Genomic DNA, 13,031 nt, shown 5'->3' with positions numbered 1-13,031 from the left:
TCCTGACAAGACTGCGCGGATGCGCAGGCTGGTCTGGATCCATGCTGGTCGCAAATGCACTATGTTGGTTTTCTCATGGCGCGGATCAAATGTTCTTTCAGCATAATAATGTTATCAGTTAAAATTAGAAAGGGTAAAACAGCTAGACTGTGATGTTTCCAGCATCATTTGCAAGTTGTTCTGTATGAATGTGATCTTAGTTATCCAGGTTTTCATTTGAAATTGGGAACCTGAAGTGAGTGATTTTTATGTCCTCTCCAAATAAAACGAATATGTCAGTTTGCTCGTGTCACTCAGTGCGGAAGAAAAACTGAAATAAGCATGGAGAGACTTTATTAAAAATTAAAGATTTGGGAAAGTCAAGATTGTTTATAAGTTTCGTATTAAATCAGCACAATTTTAGATATACTGTATTAAAAGTTGCATATTTTATTACAAATTTTTATGTTTATTATTTATAATGTTTCACATCCAGGTGTTTATAAATGGCATTAATAGAAGCCTATATTGTTTTCATTAATATGATGCATACTTTTACACTTCAGAAATTACAGACAAGTCTTACCTTTGCAATCAATATCATAGGTCTATATAGGGGCATATTTTCTGTACCATATTTTGCTTAAGTTTTGGGACATGAAAAACCTACTGTTTTTGCTGTCCCAAAAACCAATTTCGAAATTGAAAAAAAAAGTGGAACAAATGTCCCAAAATTAAGGGACATTGTTTCGTCTGGGATGGGAATAACAGGAACATAAATACTGTTTCCTGCTGATTTTTTTTTTCACATTTTTGTTGGAAAAATAATTGCATTACATAGATTCTACTGTCCCAAATTAAAGGAGCAGAAAAATATCCATAACTTTTGTGTCCCAATTTAAGGGATGAAAAAATTATTTTTGCAAATTTTGAGGGTGTCCCAAAACTTAGGTAAAATACATAGTTGTTTATTTAAAAGGCTGTCAAGTAAACTATTAATCAAAATTAATACCATTGAAACCCAGAATCATCTCTTTTAGTTCCTATTGGCTCTGTCTTTGTTAGCACACCATAGCACTTTTGTTTTGAAAGCAGGTTTTAATGACTGATTGTAAATTAATAAATCTTCATGAATGTCTTTTTGAATCTGATTTTTTGATAAAGAGCCCAGATATTATTTCTTCTGTGCAACTTATTTATTCTCAAAAATTTCTGGTATTTTCACTTGTTCTAGAAAAAAAGCATATTAGAGGGTGAATCAGATTATGTCTTATATTATAGTGTAATTACTGTTATTTTAATAGGTCTTGGAAAAACTCTTGCACTTACGTTTCTTTACAAGAAACCTTCCATTTGAAAATCTTTATGGTAAAGATGGTAGAAAATTCCCTCTTTTTATTGTTAATGTTTTACTGGAATGAATATGCTTCATCGTGGGCTGCTGGTATATTGAATTAATTAAGACGATATTTGTTTGAATTAATTTGTTGCAGATAGATATACATTTACACGGAAAAAGACAAGCATTAAATTTTATAGATATATAATTTTATTAAAGGTGTAAATATTATCAGAAACTAATAAAATTCTGTCACAAGTAGCTGATGTTTCCAGGGTCTATAACAGTAGCTATACATACATTTTATCACCATTTTAACTTGTATTTATAAGAAAAAAATGTTGATTCATCAATTGAAAATAAAAATGATATGCAACTACAGGATTTGTGTTACCATAAGAGGAATATATTTCACTGTATCTCCTCTTACTCCACAAGTTAACGCCTTTGACCTCCACATAATTTATTTCATATCCAGATTGTATCATTATACCCACAAATCCATAATTTATTCCTTCATTACCATTATCAATGTCTCAAGCAGTCGGTAGTGTAATGAAACAGTATTTGCAAACTTCTAACCATATAAACATTGGTAAAATACCTATTCAATTGTTTTCATTTACCAATTAAATTAAGTTTTTTACGGTTCTGAAACTCTGATGATCCTGTACAAGATTGAAACTGATCAGAATAGCACTGCAACAAGAGCACCACAATGCGGAGTAATACTAGTATACACCTGGAGGTATGACCTTTGACCCCTAAATGTGACCTTGACCTTGTAGCTAGCCATCCAGAACATGCTCTTAGCACGTCTCGATGTGGTGAACATTTGTGTAAAGTTTTTCCTCAAAATCCTTCAAGGAGTTCAAGAGTTACAGAACGATGACCTTTGACCCCTAAGTGTGACATTGACCTTAAAGCGATTCATCTAGAACATGTGTAGTTCCAATGTAGTGAACATTTGTGTCAAGTTTCTTTGAAATCCTTCAATGGGTTCAAGAGTTACAGAGTGGACACGAAATTGCTAACACAGACGGACAGACAGACACCGGGGGTATAACATAATACGTCCGTTTGGGCGTATAATAAAAACTAACAAAGTAGGCTGTAGCCGAAAATAATTTATTTCCATAAAATCTCAACATTATAATACAATAAATGTAATAAGATGGATGTAATGTTTGTTTTTATACATGCCATTAAAATCACTGCAAAAAAACGTGAGAATAAAAAAAAAAAGCAGCTAAAACCTGAAGATTTTTTATTTTCATTAACACTAAGTCTTGTCTACTGTCTGTGACACATAAACAACAAATACTGTTGCCAGTTAATTTTTAGTTTTGACAAAAATGGCTATTTGACTCCAATTTCTAAGCTGGTTTTCAAAAACCTGGCTATAAGATTAGCAAATGCTGTTGGGCGAGCAGCATGAGGAGTGACCAATTGCAATAAAACTTAGTATACAGTGAGCTTGCACAGAGTTTGGTATTGCAAATGAAGTCACTACCCTCTAGGTCAGGGTCAATGTTACTAAAACTAGAAAAACAGGTTTCCACTCAATAACTCGAGACTGAATTAATGTGTTGGAATTAAACTTGGCCTAAAATAAAGTAGCTTATAGAAAAACCAAGATTGGGATTGTATATAGGATCACTAGGATCAAGTTCTTGGTCAGCATGACTTAATTTGCAAATTTAGTAAATTCCATCATGGCACAGTGGTCCAGTGTTTGTCTATTGTACATCTTGTTAATGTTGAACAGGTTGGTCGTAATTCAAATCCTGGTCCTGGTCTTTTTGTAATACATAAAAAGTCACCTTAGTGCCATAGGGTCAAAGTCAAGGTCAAAATTACTAAAAAAAAGAAATAAACTTTCTTATTGTGATAATCAGAAAGGTGCTTCCTGCTTTATAATTTTAGTTAGGATTGATTTACTGTCACCAAAGTTTGTGCATAGCAAGCTTATATGAAGTAGTGGCTTTGGATGTATTTTGGGTAACTATTACTAAGAATGGAAAAATGGTTTCCGCTTGATTTCTTAGTTTGGGTACAACTATTGTCAGTAAAATTTGAAATCAGGTGTACAAAAATGGAGAGTAAAATGGACTTTAAATTTGAAATCAGGTGGACAAAAATGGAGAGTAAAATGGACTTTATCATATCTCTTGTTGAGTTTAAGAAATTGTATGACTCGTCATTTAAACCAGCACAACCTCAGAGGAAAGATAACAAGAGCTGTCCATAAGACAGCGCACTCCACTATTCGGCGATTTGACAGTAAAATGAATATAAATGTCTCAATAAGAGACCTCTACTTTAAAAGGAAGATACACCAAGGGGCATAATTCTGTCAAGAACACAAATTAGAGTTATTGGGATTGTTACCACACATGCAGATGATGATGGTAAAGATATATTTTGAGTTTTAAGTCATTATCTTATATAGTACCAAAGTTATGTCCAGAAAACTAAGTTTGTTAAAAAATTTAAGTATGAAAGGGGCATAATTTGGTCAAAAATACAAATAAGAGTTATGGAGATTGTTACCACACATGCAGATGATGATGATAAAGATACATTTTAAGTTTCAAGTCTTTATCTTATACTGCATTAAAGTTATATCAAGAAAGCGAAGATTGCAAAAAAACTTTAAGTACAAAAGGGACATAATTCTGTCAAAAATACAATTAGAGTTATGGGGTTTGTAACCACACATGCAGATGCTGATTATAAATAAATATTTTTAATTTCAAGTCATTATCTTTTAAATACCAAAGATATGACTATAAACGAAGCTTTCGAAAAAATTTCACATGAAAATAATTCCAAGTATAACAACTCTGTGACCTTGACCTTGGGTATAATGGGCCCAGCCCCTGCACATACTTTGTTTGTATGCTGGACAATGCTTATGTGAACTTACAGTAAGATATAAGCAATAGTAACAAAGATATGACAGAAAAGCAAAGGTTGCCGAAAAACTTTAACCTTAAAAATAACCCAAGTATAACACCTTGGTGACTTTGACCTTGGGTGTAATGGGCTCAGTCCCTACACATACTTTGTTTGTATACTGGACAATGTTATTTGAAGTTAAAGTAAAATATAAGCAATAGTAACAAAGATATGACAGAAAAACAAAGGTTGCCGAAAAACTTCCTTAAAAATAACCTAAGTGTAACACCTTGGTGACTTTGACCTTGGGTGTAATGGGCTCAGCCCCTACACATATTTTGTTTGTATACTGGACAATGTTATTTGAAGTTAAAGTAAAATATAAGCAATAGTAACAAAGATATGACAGAAAAACAAAGGTTGCCGAAAAACTTCCTTAAAAATAACCCAAGTATAACACCTTGGTGACTTTGACCTTGGGTGTAATGGGCTCAGTCCCTACACATACTTTGTTTGTATACTGGACAATGTTATTTGAAGTTAAAGTAAAATATAAGCAATAGTAACAAAGATATGACAGAAAAACAAAGGTTGCCGAAAAACTTCCTTAAAAATAACCTAAGTATAACACCTTGGTGACTTTGACCTTGGGTGTAATGGGCTCAGTCCCTACACATACTTTGTTTGTATACTGGACAATGTTTATGTGAAGTTACAATAAGATATAAGCAATAGTAACAAAGATATGACAGAAAAACAAAGGTTGCCGAAAAACTTTAACCAAGAAAGGTCACGCCGACGCCGGGGTGAGTAGGATACCACCCCTTTTATCCAATAGTGTAGCTAAAAACGGTAAGCTTTGAAACTGGTAACAACGATACAATTTCTTAGCATCCTTAGGTAATAAACATGTTGGCAATAAAAACATTTGCAGCGACAATGAAAACTTACCTCCATCTATCAAAAAATGCTTATAAAACATTTTTGGTGACAACGCTTGTATTAAAAAAGTCTGGAGAAAGACCAGGGATTATCTCTAAGACCTCACAGAGTGAACTTTCAGAACAAAGTTATTGTTCTTCTGCACCAAACAATGTGAAAGCTTTTGTGGAAAAAGTAAAGAACTTTTTGTGGTTGATGGAGAGACAGAAATTTTTTACAGGTACCTACCCTAGATGATCAAGTCTCATTTGGTACAATTATTATTATTATAAAAACTTTACTAATCATGGAAAGTAATTATCTCAGCCATGCAAAATGGTTAAAAAGACAGCATATCACAGATAACAGGCTGCTTATATGGGCATAGTGACGTATTCAGCAAGGGTTTAGTGCACTGACTGATATCTTACCAGATGACTGAAACATTGTTCAGAAAGGGACATTTTCTCCATGTGTACTCTTGAGTTTAGATAGATTATACTGGTGCATTTGTTTTCATACTACATTTGTACATGCAGACAACTAGCTACTACTATCAGTAATACATCCTTGTCTGAAGATGCCCACACTGGGACATTCGACATTAACCAGTGATGATAGCTATGGGACAGACTTCTCAAAAAGACTCTCAAGCAGAAAAAACGAGAAAAGAAAAACACTTGATGACTTACTCCCTGAAAAGTTTAACAGAAAAGAACAAGATAAATGTAAGTCTACTGACAGTCGCGCTTAGTAGTGAAAAAACCTCTAGCTATACATCACCAGCCAGCTGTTAATAACAAAACTACATCTATTTTACGCACCATTAAGTTATCAGCCATACAGTCGGAATCAAGTCTAGATAACTGTGACTAATCTGACTGTAAGACAGATTCCAGGAACAAATCCTCTCAGTTTAGTACTAGGGATCTCACTTCATAGTGCCTTCTGAAGACAACCGTTTAGAGTGGAATATTCAGTGATTTAATCCGTGTTTTTAATTAATTTTAAACTTAAAATCATTTGTAACACGAAAACTTCTGTTTACTTAAATGTAAAATAAGTGTTTGATAAGAGAGATTAATTTTAGGTATTAATCTTGTTTATTCTGGTGTTAATTTCCTGCTCATGTCAAGTTGGATAATTACCCGAAATAACCGTAGTGAGACGCTGTTTAGGGTAACCATGGTACATCTCTCAAGATCGTTTATAATTTCGCCAAGTATAAAAGTCACATGACTGTCACAGTGTCTCTTTCAGTCCGCAAATTCAGTGTAGTGCAACATTAAAAATTTGAAAAAAAAAATGTTAGCAAATTTACCATGCCAGGTCGTGGAAGGGGTGTAAAGAGAAGGGGCACAGATAAATGTGGCTTGACAACCAGAGCAGCCGAGGTTAAAAGAGCATGGCAGGCAATTGAGGATGGAACAAGTCCAGACAGATGTAGGCAGACTAGATCTATTATAGATTTTGAACAGATAATTCGCGATTCTCACTCACAGATGTAGTTAATGACATTCAAAACAGAGAATTTTTCAAAGTCAAACATCTAACAATGATTTTCTATCTATCAATTTATCTTCAAGCAGTAATGATGCCAGTTCAGAACAAAAAGAGTCCGACTGGTCCTTTGCTTATTCACAGAAATAGTCAACCGGTAATCAGATATCAATTTTCAGCTGTACTTAAAAAAATGCATAGACTGGTCTAAGTTTAAGTCGCCAAACTTCAAGTGGCATAGCTTTTGTATTGGCAGAGCCTCTCAGTTAGCGTCAAGCAGGTTATGGAATCTTCTATCGTGAAATTAGGTAGATGGCACTCCGGTGCCTTATTTCATATATAAGACCATAATTCAGTAGTATCTCAAAGTGAGAAAGTTGGCAGTTTTTGTTTTTCTGAGTATGGGAGTCTAGAACTGATATTTCCAAGGAACGTTGAAATAGTTGAAAACAGGCGTAAAACTCAAACTCGCCTTCATCTATGACTGGGTGCGATCCCTATCTAAAACATTCTTTTTATTTTTGCTTAAGAGTTACATATAAGTCTACAGTTATACATTTGCATAACTTAGCTTAGGTACCTCATGGTTACATCAATTTTATTAATAAAATGTGGAATATTTACAAACATATGCGTCATTGGGGACTCGATATCCCACTGGGCAGGTGTGAGAGCCAATGCAAAGGGGATTGTCAATTTATGGCTACCCTATACAGTAGCCTGGTTGTGCAAGAGAGTGATGAGCCTGGATGAACTGGCTCACACCCTACAACTCCCAGCCCTCTTTAGGAGTCCTCCTCTGGTGATTGTAATTTATTGTAATACATTTAGGAGTGAATGATTTGACAAAACATTCTATTAAGTGCATATTTAAAATCATGTATGATTCCTTTGATTACATCAAGCGGGCGTTTCCAAACGCGAAAATGATCTAGGTTGACATATTACAGAGATTAAATTGGGGTGTTCCTGAAGAAAAAATAAACAGTTACGAAAGTAAAAGAAAACGTGTACACCAGCTGGGTAAGACATTGTCTGCAAAAAATTTCGAGTCAGTACAGGTGTAAAAACTAAAGGCTTTTTTCAGTCCGACGGTATTCACTTATTTATTTAAATATTCTCCAGGAATGTTTAGAGACCTACAACTCGTGAGAATTTTTGGGGGAAATAAAAGCTTGATTTTATTTTGTGGCTGAAAATTCTTTTGCTTGGACGTGATCGGGGCATATCATATCTACAGTTAATATAATAACAAAACCTTTTTGCATCCCCATGGGTCTGTAGTTAACTGCGGAGGCTGAAAGCCTATGTGGTCCAAATTACAGTTGTTTTGACTATAGTTTTTAGCTCGACTATTCATAGAATAGTAGAGCTATTGGACTCGCCCATGCGTCGGCGTCCGCGTCGGCGTCCGCGTCTGCGTCCCGATTTTGGTTAAGGTTTTGTATGTAAGCTGGTATCTCAGTAACCACTTGTGGGAATGGATTGAAACTTCACACACTTATTCACTGTGACAAACTGACTTACATTGCACAGGTTCCATAACTCTATTTTGCTTTTTTACAAAATTATGCCCCTTTTTCGACTTAGAAATTTTTGGTTAAGGTTTTGTATGTAAGCTGGTAACTCAGTAACCACTTGTGGGAATGGATTGAAACTTCACACACTTATTCACTGTGATGAACTGACCTACATTGCACAGGTTCCATAACTCTATTTTGCTTTTTTACAAAATTATGCCCCTTTTTCGACTTAGAAATTTTTGGTTAAGGTTTTGTATGTAAGCTAGTATCTCAGTACTTACTAATGGGAATGGATTGAAACTTCACATACTTGTTCACTGTCATGATCTGACATGCACTAAGCAAGTCCCATAACTCTACTCTTTTTTTTTTTAAATTATGCCCCTTTTTCCACTTAGTAGTTTTTGGTTAAATTTTTGTATGTAATCTGATATCTCAGTATCCACTAATTGGAATGGATTGAAACTTCACACACTTGTTCACTGTCATGATCTAACATGCACTGTGAAGGTCCCATAACTCTACTTTGCATTTTTACAAAACTATGCCCCTTTGACTTAGCAGTTTTTGGTTAAGTTTTTGTATGTAAGCTGGTATCTCAGTATCCACAAATTGGAAAGGATTGAAACTTCACACACTTGTTCACTGTCGTGATATGACATGCAGTACAGAGGTTCAATACCTCTACTTTGCATTTTACAAAATTATGCCCCTTTTTCAACTTTTGTATTCATTCAATTGACAAGGCTGTTGAATAGTCGAGCCTTGCTGTCCTCTGACAGCTCTTGTTTTTTTAGCTTCTAGGAACTGGCCAGAGAGCTAAAAGGGCTAGGTGTTCTTACAATGACTCCCTTTTTTGCATAGGCTTGTCTTTCTGATGGTAGGCATTGTTGCGCTAATGGTTACTGGTACTAATAGGGTACCTGGAGATGTTGGTTTATCAGTTTAATATGGTACAAGGGCGTACCATTATTTGGTACAAATAGAGTACCTGGCTATATGGTTTATTTGGATACATGATGGTACTAAGGAGTGCCATTGGTTTAAAGGTTCTAAAGGGGTGCCTTGGTATACTGGATATTTGTTTACAGTGCGAGAAGTTGGGGATGCCTTGTTACTGTGATAATGGTGTTGCAAGCTTTTATAGTTCAAACATGGAAAGTCTGTACAAAGTGATAAACATGTATTAGCGACAAAAGAAAGCTGAACAATCGTCAAACAAGTTCAGTTTATTTATTTGGGTTTTACGGCATACCAACACAGTATATGTTATATGGCGCCAAACAGGACTACAAATTTTGGTTTCACATCTCATTTACATCGAAATAAAAACATGAGGTATGGAATCAAAATTTGCATACCTGCTGGAATCACAGAGTTACAGCAAAACCAAGTGTTAAGACTAGGGATGGCAACGAATATTCGAATACCGTTTTACTATTCGAATATTCGAATGAAATTTTTAAAAATTACCTCAAATAAATAAAAGCTTAATAAAAGAATAAAAATGGTTGTTAATTAATTTTGTCAATTCCCAAGTCTTTAAAAAAGCCTGCGAAAATGGTTTCGGGAGTTGTCAGACGTGTCACTGTGTATATTTGCAAGCCGAGATTGTCCGTCGCTATGGTGATGGCAGTGTACCCCTTAGATAATACCGCTAATTGCTTGCCTTTAGAAAACTTTAACTGTCAAAAATTACTACAAATCGGTTATGGATCGTTTTGTTTACGATGGTTGCGAAATGCCAGTAATTAAAAACACCGACCAGCAATTGATCTAAAGTCTCGTATTTTAATTAAAGATGATCAAAGATTAATTGAGTAAAGGAAAACGCCGAAAAGTGATAAAAACAAGTCTAGGGTTATTTTTTCAGTGAAATGCAAATTAAATTTCCTTACGCAAATCGCATCATCCAACAGACATGTCCGGAAAAAAATAATTTACTCAAAATATAGAGTAATGCATTTTGTATGGTCAGCAATTTAATTAAGTACTCAATATTCAGACAAAGAGTGTACTTAAACCTAATATTTCTTTATTTCTCCCTCAATTAATTGAAAAAAATATTGTTCATGCTATTACGTTCATCTACTGTCAAAATGCCACCTACGCCTTCTGCCGTTTGGAAGTATTTCACGCGATCATCCGATAGGAAGTCGGCTACTTGTAATTTGTGCGGGACTATCCTTACTTACGTAGGAACTACATCCAATCTTCTGAATCATGTGAAAAACAAACACCCAGCATCACTGTCTAATGGTGATGGCAGTGATAATAAGAAACAAGTGTCAATGTCATCGTTTGTTAGTACGCCTAAGAAAGTGTCTGCTTCTGAAAGTGAAAGGATTACTTGTGCTATTGCTGATATGATAGTGAAGGATTATGTGCCGTTGAGTCTTGTTGAAGGTGAAGGTTTCCGTAAACTCATGCAAATAGTGGCTCCGGATTATAAAGTTCCTTGTCGGAATACTGTGCGCTCCCGCATCGTTAGACAATATGAGTGTGAGAAGGACATTCTTACTTCAGAACTTGAGTCCGTTCAGTCGGCCTCTATCACAACCGACACATGGACACATGGACTTCTAACTCTACGGAAAGTTACATTACCGTCACAGAACACCACATCAACACGGATTGGGAATTCAAATCAAATGTGTTGCTTACTAGGGCAATGCCAGAGCGCCATACTGGGGAGAACTTGGCGCATAAACTGAAAGACTGTGTAAGTGAGTTCGGACTCGACGGGAAGATTGATACCTGCGTGCATGATAATGCACGCAACATGGAATGTGCCGGAGCAAAGTGCGAGGACTGGGGTGATCTAGGTTGCTTTGGACACACGTTACAGTTGTGTGTAAAGCCTGCCTTAGAGCTTCCGTCTGTATCTAAGACTGTTGCCAGATGCAGAAAGCTTGTGGGGCATTTCAAACATTCTACAACGGTAACGGCAGAAATGAAGAAACGCCAGCAAGTGCTTGGAGAAAAGGAGAACGTTCTCGTCCAGGATGTACCAACGCGCTGGAATTCAACTCAGTCCATGCTTCAGAGACTGTGTGAGCAACAGCGTGTTGTAACGGACATTATGCTAGATAGTAGATTCACAAAGAAAAGTGACTCTGTGTTGTTTCTGAAGGACTATGAGTGGGACATTGTGAGTGAACTTTCGGAATGTTTAAGTGTGCTTACAGAAGCATCGGGAGTGTGATCAAAAACCACTATCTTGAAATGAATGATATATGTTTCATGTTTACAGTGTCATAAATTAATATACACCCATTCATGGACACTTTAGGTGTTATGAGAGTTCAGGATTATGATAATGTTCATTCAGAGATTTATTTATTTAGTGTTAATACGTGTTAAAAACAAAAGCACCGCCTTACAGGTGCAGACGCCAAATTGAATCTGATTTTTTCTGTATAATAGAAATATTGTCATACCCATGATTTTCTAAGTCCAAAAGGGGCCATAATTCTTGCAAAAAAGCACCTGAATTTCTGTAAGAAGCACAAAGTGTTATTTAATAATGGAAATTTTCAAAATTGAAATACTTTAATTTATTTTTTCTCAAATTGTTGTCTGTTAGATTGTTGTCTGCTATTATGTTAAGTTATCGTCTGCTATTACTAGATAAAGTATCGTCGATATTGTTACATCTGGCTGCTCAGGATTGGTCCTATTCAATTGGTACCCAGTCCAATATAAATACCAATAATCTTGTGAAGTTCTCTCACACTTGGCTAGCTGCACCAGCAGTAACGTCTGAACTATTTTACAACACGTCTGAAATTTTTACTTTTTGCAAAGCCACGTGGTCGGAGGCTGGCACCGATATGGCGGAGGGCTCTTCGCAACAGAATCATTTAGTAAAATGAAGAACAGGACAATATTGAGAGACAGGAACAGGCAAGAAAGATAGTGTTTATAATGACGAATACAGGCCCAGAGAGGAGCAGCCGAACAATTAGGTGAAACGAGCACCAGATGCTTTGGTGAATGTTGTGAACGGCAGAGTTCAACAATCCTCTACCTACAATTGGGTCTTAGAAGACTCGATCTCCTACTGGGCTGGAGTGTGGGCAAAGGAAACCAACAAACAGAACCTGCGCTTACAAGATTTGACCATTGATTGGCTAGGGGTACGAGGCTTATATTGGCGCAATTTCAGGCAGGAAATCAAAGCAAAGGTCCTTCCCCTCCATCAATAATATTTCTAAATTTAGGCGGGAATGACAACTGATTCTACAGTTGTTCAGATGAAAAGGATAATGGAAACAGAAATATCATATTTACGTGACGCATTTCCTCAGTCTATACTTGTTTGGATTGACTTTCTGCAGATGCAAGTCTGGAGAGGGGCGGTAAATGGGTATGACGTAATAGAACAAAAACATCTTCGCATAAACAGGGTAGGCCACAAGTTAGTTCATTCAGGAGGCAGATAGGATACCATTCGGCCCGATATTGATGCCAAAACCGCATTTTTTCAGGCAAATGGAGTGCATCGTAATGATGTAGGAGGATTAGAGTTTTATTTAGATTACATAAGAGATACAATATTAAAGAATGGCTTGATAAATCAGTAGAATTTTGATGGATGAATTATAAATTTATCGTGGCGGTAAAATTCTGTTGGCCAAGAGGCGAACAGATGCCGTGTCTGTAAGGCTGCTTTCAAGCTGTGTACTTTGCGGTGTCATACGTTTACCATTTACAGTTGACTGGATAATAGTAGGTATTGCCAGAGTACTTGGCAATTCCTAGCTAGCCTTGCTTATGTTGCCTTGCTTTTAGTGGTGTCACTTTGCCTTGCCTTGCCTTACATCGACTTGTGTTGCGATTTAACTCAGTACACGGTAAAACCCAAA

The sequence above is a fragment of the Mercenaria mercenaria genome, chromosome 3 (genome assembly GCF_021730395.1).
Source record: "Mercenaria mercenaria strain notata chromosome 3, MADL_Memer_1, whole genome shotgun sequence".
NCBI classification, from domain to species: domain Eukaryota; kingdom Metazoa; phylum Mollusca; class Bivalvia; order Venerida; family Veneridae; genus Mercenaria; species Mercenaria mercenaria.
The sequence above is the reverse complement of the archived record's forward strand: the minus strand, read 5'-3'. Positions refer to the sequence as shown.